The following is a 7,457-nucleotide window of genomic DNA, read 5'->3' on the forward strand; positions in this document are numbered from 1 at the left end:
AAGATCTAGGACATTCGGGAGCATGGGGCACTCTAGAGACACTTTTGGTAGTCTAGATCTATACCGACAAGTAACATACTCCTTGGGAAACTGGAAAGGCAGTGGCGGAGGGCAAAAATCTCCATATGTTACTCAGTTGGGATTTCAACCTGGCACTCTCCCTGAAGAGAGGGCTGCTGCTTATCAAAAACCAGAAGTCGGGCTTCCCTGGTGGCGCAGTGGTTGAGAGTCCGCCTGCCGATGGAGGGGACACGGGTTCGTGCCCCAGTCCAGGCGGATCCCACATGCCGCGGAGCGGCTGGGCCCGTGAGCCATGGCCGCTGAGCCTGCGCGTCCGGAGCCTGTGCTCCGCAACGGAAGAGGCCACAACAGCGAGAGGCCCGCGTACCACCAAAAAAAAAACAGAAGTAACAAGGCCCAGGACAAGGCAAGGCATTAGGTCAGGCCCCAATACACCCATCAGTGAACATCAGGCATAGGCAAGCCAGCATCCTAAAGAGCTCCACTGGAGGCACAGGCCTCTGACAGGTATGGGGATGCTGTGATGCAGCTGCCAGCTAGAATAGTCATGGGGTCAAGGGGTGACTTGAATGGATAAGAAATGACGCACAGTGCTGTTTAACTGAGACAGGACAGGAGAAGGAGGAAAAGTGAGAGAGGGGAAGAGAGGATTCTAGGGCATTAACTAGAGCATGCAAGCCTGTCTTTATAGATTTCAAATCATCATTAATATTTATATGCCAGGGACTATGTTAAGCACTTTACAAGCAGTATCTTCTGGAATCCTCACTGTCACCCTGTAAGGAATTATGATAATTTCCATCTAATAGGATTATAAATGAAGGCTTAAAGAGGTTAACTAAAGGGCCTAAGTCTGATTAACAAGTACAGGTGTCCACATTTTAACCCACTGTTTACCATGATGCTCAGCTAATCAGGGAGAGGGTTTTTTTATCTTTCACTATAAGATATTTGTAGTAGATTGCAAAACTACTCTTTACTCCTCTTTGTATCAACACCCTTTATAATGTGACTTTGCAGTTTCTTCCATCAAGATATATAATCTGGGATTCCCTGGTGGTGCAGTGGTTGAGAGTCCGCCTGCCGATGCAGGGGACACGGGTTCGTGCCCCGGTCCGGGAAGATCCCACATGCCGCGGATCCCACATGGGCCCGTGAGCCATGGCCGCTGAGCCTGCGCGTCCGGAGCCTGTGCTCCGCAATGGGAGAGACCATAACAATGAGAGGCCCACGTACCGCAAAAAAAAAAAAAATTAAGATATATAGTCTATTTCCTTCTTCTTGAATCTGCTTTGGCCAATGGCATGTGGAAGAAGTGATAGTGGGCCAGTCCATCCTTTCTTTCTCTCTCTCTCTCTCCCTCTCTCTCTCTCTCTCTCACTCTCTCTCTCTCTCTCTCTCTCTGAAGGCTGAGTAGCTATCAAGTGAACAAGCCTGAGCAAGGGACCACTGGAGCAGAGATGAGACAACCAAGCTGAGGCCATCCTAGACCAGCCAGCCCCCAGCTTCCCTGGCAACTGACTACAGACGCATAAGTGAGAGCAGCTAAGACCAGAAGAATTTCTCAGGTGAGCCCAGACAAAACTGTCAACCCATAGACTCATGAACTAAACAAATAGCTGTTGTTTCAAGCCACGGAGTTTTAGGCTGGCTTTTTGTGTAGCAAAAAGCTAACTTATACAATCTCTTAATAACTTCACCAAGGTCTTTCCAAATTATCTATTCAGATAGGATGCTCTTGGGTTGCAAGTAAGAAGACACTCTTACTCAGCTGGATTAAACAACAAGGAAAACATATTAACTCACGCAAATAAAAGACCATGATATGTTAAATCCAGAGTTAGTTAACTTAGCGCCTTAATGATACCATCAAAGACCCAGGTTTCTTCCATCCTTCTACTGTGCTACCCTTGGCATGTTGGCTCTGCTCTGATTAAAGCTTCCCTTGGGGTCACAAGATGGCTACATTGATTTCAAGCATCACATCTAGAAATGACAACATGGAAAGAGGAGCAGTTTCTTCCTGTGAATCTCTCTCTTTTTTAATGACGTTTTTAAGACTAAGGGAAGCTTTCTCAGGGGACTAGCATAATTGGCTTAGACTAATCAAGATTTACATCTGATTCATGTTGGAGAATGGTAGACCTCCAGCTAAACCTGGTTTTGCCTTAAGGGAGTAGGAGGGGATGCCTTTCATATATGTAATATAGGTCATGCGTATTCCACCCACTGTAGAATGTCCCACTATTTCTGGGATATTTTCTGTAGAGATTTCATTCCAACCACGAGTGTGGGTTCTTATGAATTTCAGGCACAGAAGACAGAGCTTGTAAGATCTTCCTGAATTGTGCCTTGGTCTGGAGGGAGTTTCCACCTCAGTATCAACAGCATCCTGACGTCTCTACCCACTGAATATATATGATACAACCAAGAAGAGTGGGCAAGGGGAGAAGAAAGTTCTAATAGGAAAGAAAAGATATTTTCCCAAACCACTACCCAATTTTTTCCAGGGATATAGATCCCCTCAACAGTATTAACAACTACTTATCCAATAAGTGGGATGGATGAGAGAATGCAAATCATATGGAACACATAATCTCTGGCTCATTACATCCTGTGTTATGGGGAAGTTTTACTCAGAAGACACAGATAAAAGATGATGGAACAAATTCTGAATTGTAAGAATATAAAACTTTTCATGATTTCAGAGAAATAGGAGGTCAGAGTGGGCACAAGGAGTCAGTCAGGTAGGCTTTACAAAGGAGATGAGACTCTGAATCATAGAGACTAATACTACTAATAACAGTAACAGTAATAATAAAATCCAAACTCTGTTGAGTGTTTATTATGTGCCAGGCAGAATGTAACTGCTTTACATGTGTCCCCACATTTAATCCTCACAACAACCCTATAAGGTAAGCGCTAGCACCACCCTCAATTTCTAGATGAGGAAACCGAGGCATGGAATCAAGATCACAAAGCTGGAAATGAACAGAACTGGGGTTGGAACCTCAGCAGTCTGACTTCATGCTCAGACTCTTTGTGGTCAGAAAGGGCTTTTCGAAGGAATTCCTGTTACAGACATGGAAGAGAGGGACAGTCAAAGCATAAAGAAGCATAACAGGTGTAGCTGGACAGCTTGAAAAATGGTCCCACAATGACATCAAACTTGCACAAGTTACAAACACAGTTCCTCCTTGCATTCCTTTTACTGCATTCATCTTCACAATTTTCACTGAAGGGAGACCATTGGTGCTCTACCCTTTTTCGGTGAAAAGTTGTTTTTCTCAGCAGGGTGAGAATATTCAGGAATAGAGAGTAATTAGAGATCACAGGTTCACAGATGACAACCTCAGATGGTGTGGCAGTCATTTTGTTCTCTTCAAAGCAAGTCTGTATCCGTAAGAAACAGCAGCGGCTCTCAACCAGGATGATTTTGCATCCCAGGGGACAAATGACAATGCCTGGAGACATCTGGGGTTGTCACCACTTGGGTGGAGGGTACTCCTGCATCTAGTGGGTAGAGGTCAGCGATGCTGCTAAACATTGTACAATGCACAGGACAGCTCCCCACAAATAAGAATTATTTGCCCCAAATGTCAAGTGTGAGGTTAAGGGACCCTGACCTAGACAGACGGCACTATGAACATGATTCCACCTCTTTACATCTCAATCAGGGCCAAGCAGAATAGTAAATTACCTACTCCCAATAGCAAAGCTGCCAAGACATTCGAGCACAAAGAAACTAATCCTGTTTAGACATGAATATGCATGCATTTGCACTAGTCTCAATAACAAATAGGAGAAATAAGGAAAAAATAAAACAAAATATCGATACAAATAATTAGCCCTGACTTTAACATGACAGGGGAGAAAACTAACACTTAAAGCATTTACTGTAGATCACCTTGCTGAGTGTTCACAACCACCTTTGTGGAAGTTGTTACTTTCTAAACACTCAGCATGATCAGTAACTAGCTTTATGTCACCCAGTAAGAAAACTGGGATTAACCTGTCAGTGTGTTTTCCTTTCAACTCCTGCCTCTTTCCGTGGGATGTGGTCAAGTTCAAAAGAGCTAGTAAGATTGTTGAAGAAGAAGATAATTATGATTTTTAAAAATAGATGAAAATGATATAGTACTTCTGCCTTGAAATTTGTTGACGTCAATATGTAGGAGATATTATCCAGACAGCTCTGTCTCCCAAGAAAAGGACAGGATGAAATGGGCTGAAAGGACATGATGGCAAGAATTCAAGTTTAGTCTTAAGGGAGAATCGCTTGACAGTGGCCAACACTGACATACACTATTGAAGGGTGCTGTGTAATCTTTGTCTCTGGAAGGTTTCATAGGCTGAGGAAGGTTTAGGAGGGTTTGAATTTGGCCTTGACTGACGGCGAGGACATGGCTGGGCACAGCTCCAGTTAAATGCTGCTCTGGGAAAAAGAAAAAATAATGAAAGGGGATAAAGAAAGCCTATGGGACTAATGGGACACCATTAAGAGAAATAATGTCTGTATCATTGGAATTTCAGAAGGAGAAGAGAGGGAGAAAGAGGCAGAAAGACTATTTAAAGAAATAATGGCTAAAAACTTCCCAAACCTGGGGAGAGATTTGGACATCCAAGTTCTCAAAGCTAATAGGTTGCCCCAAAATTTCAATCCAAGACAGTCTTCTCTGTCTTGGATTGAGACACATTATAATAAAACTATCTAAATCAAAGCCAAAGAGAGAATTTTTAAAAGAGCTAGAGAAAAAATTTTTCTCTCATACAAGGGAACCCCCATGAGGCTATAACCATATTTTTCAGCAAAAACCTTGCAAGCTGGGAGAGAAAATGGGATGATATATTTAAAGTGCTGAAAGAAAAAAAACTGTTAGCCAAGAATACCTTACCTAGCAAAGCTGTCCTTCAAAAGTGGAGGTGAGATAAAGATTCTCTAACAAACAAAACTTGAGGGAGTTCATCACCAGTAGACCTGCCTTACAGGAAATGCTGAAAGGAATCTTCAGGCTGAAATGTAAGAGTGCAAATTAACAGCATGAAAACACATGAAAATGTATAACACACTGGTAAAGAATTCAGAATACTCTAATACTGTAATATGGTGGTGTGTTAACCACTTAACTCTAGTATAAAGGTTAAAGGACAGAATTATTTAAAATAGCTATAGCTACAATAATTTGGTTATGAATGCACAATATAAAAAGGTGTAGGGCTTCCCTGGTGGCACAGTGGTTGGGAGTCCGCCTGTCGATGCAGGGGATGCCGGTTCGTGCCTCGGTCTGGGGGGGGTCCCGCATGCCGCGGAGCGGCTGGGCCCGTAAGCCATGGCCGCTGGGCCTGCGCGTCCGGAGCCTGTGCTCCACAGTGGGAGAGGCCACAGCAGTGAGAGGCCCGCGTATTGCAAAAAAAAAAAAAAAAAAAAGATGTAAATTCTGACATCAAAAACATAAAAGGGGAGCGTAAAAGGGGAGAGTTTTTGTATGTGATCAAAGTTAAATTGTTATCGGCATAAAATATTCTGTTATAGCCATACAATGTTTTATGTAAGCCTCGTGGTAACCACAAAACAAAAAGCTACAGTAGATTCACAAAAGATAAAGCAAAGGGAATCAAAGCATACCACTATGGAAAATCATCAATTCATAATAGAAGGTAGCAAGAGTGGAAGAAAGGAACAAGGGAACTACGAAACAGCTAGAAAACAGTGAATAAGATGGCATTAGTAAGTCCTTACCTATCAAGAATTACACTAAATGTAAATAAATTGAATTCTCCAATCAAAAGACATAGAGTAGCTAAAAAACAAGACCCACTATATGCTGCCTACGAGAGACTCACCTCAGCTTTAAAGACACACAAAGTGAAGGGATGAAAAAAGATAATTCATGCAAGTGGAAACCAAAAGAGAGCAGGGGTGGCTATACGTATATCAGAAAAAAGTAGACTTTAACTAAAAAAATGGTAACAAGAGGAAAAGTAGGTCATTATATAATGATAAAAGGGTCAATTCATCAAGAAGATACGACAATTGTAAATATATGTGCACCCAACATTGGAGTACCTATATATATTTAGCAAATACAGATCTGAAGAAAGAAGTAGACAATGATATAATAATAGTAGGGACTTCAATACCCCACTTTCAGCAATGGATAGATTATCCAGACAGAAAATCAATAAGGAGACATTAGACTTGAACCATACTTTAGATCAAATGAACCTAACAGGCATATATAGAACATTCCATCTAACAGAAGCAGAATACACATTCTTCTCAAGTGCACATGGAACACTCTCCAGGATATATCATATGACAGGTCACAAAACAAATCTTGGCAAATTTTAAAAGACTGAAATCATACCAAGTGCCTTTTCCAACAACAGTGGTATTAAACTAGAATTCAATAACAGGAAGAAAGCTGGAAAATTCATAAGTATGTGGGAATTAAACAACACACTCCTGAACAACCAATAAGTCAAAGAACAAATCAAAACAGAAATTAAAAAATATCTTGAAACAAATGACAATGGAAACACAACATAGCATTATCTTTTTTAAGACATTTTTCCAAAAAAACCCATACAGATGGCCAATACATACATGAAAAGGTGCTCAACATCACTGACCACCAGGAAAATGCAAATCAAAACCACAATGAGATATCACCTCACACCTCTTTAAATGGGTATCATCAAAAGACAAAAGATAGTGTTGGTGAGGATGGAGAAAAGGGAACCCTTGTGCACTATTGGTGGGAATGTAAAGTGGTACAGCCACTATGCAAATCAATACGGAGGTTCCTCAGAAAGTTAAAAAATAGAACTACCATATGATCCAGCAGCCCCATTTCTGGGTATATATCCAAAGGAAGTGAAAACAGGATCTCAAAGAGATATCCGCACTCCTGTGTCTATTACAGCATTATTCACAATAGGCAGGATATGGAAACATCATAAGTGTTTGTCAATGTATGAATGGATAAAGAAGTTCTGGAAATGTAGTGTACAGTATGGCGACTATAGTTAACAGTACTGTATGGTATATTTGGAAGTTGGTAAGAGAGTAGATTTTATAAGTTCTCACCACAAAAAGAAAAATTGTAACTATTTGAGGTGATGGGTGTGTTAACTAACTTTATTGTGGTAATTATTTTGCAGTATATGTGTATAAAAAATCAGGGCTTCCCTGGTGGCGCAGTGGTTGAGAGTCCGCCTGCCGATGCAGGGGATGCGGGTTCATGCCCTGGTCCAGGAGGATCCCACATGCCGCGGAGCAGCTGGGCCCGTGAGCCATGGCCACTAGGCCTGCGCGTCCGGAGCCTGTGCTCCGCAACGGGGGAGGCCACAGCAGTGAGAGGCCCGTGTACTGCAAATAAATGAATAAATAAATAAATAAAAATCATTACGTTGCACACCTTAAACTCACACAA

The 7,457-nt window shown here is 41.9% G+C and overlaps 1 protein-coding gene across 2 annotated transcripts in view; it reads right to left on the minus strand.

Annotated features, from left to right (window-relative positions):
* The window catches only part of ACE2 (angiotensin I converting enzyme 2), a 64,693-nt gene extending 59,412 nt beyond the window's left edge, over window positions 1-5,281 (minus strand). For both annotated transcript variants that reach the window (XM_032620113.1, XM_032620110.1), the window contains exon 1: window positions 4,917-5,281. The gene's annotated coding sequence lies outside the window, so the exon portion shown is untranslated. The remainder of the gene's footprint in view (window positions 1-4,916) is intronic.
* Window positions 5,282-7,457: the final 2,176 nt, after the last annotated feature.

This window comes from Phocoena sinus, chromosome X, assembly GCF_008692025.1.
Source record: "Phocoena sinus isolate mPhoSin1 chromosome X, mPhoSin1.pri, whole genome shotgun sequence".
Lineage (NCBI taxonomy): Eukaryota > Metazoa > Chordata > Mammalia > Artiodactyla > Phocoenidae > Phocoena > Phocoena sinus.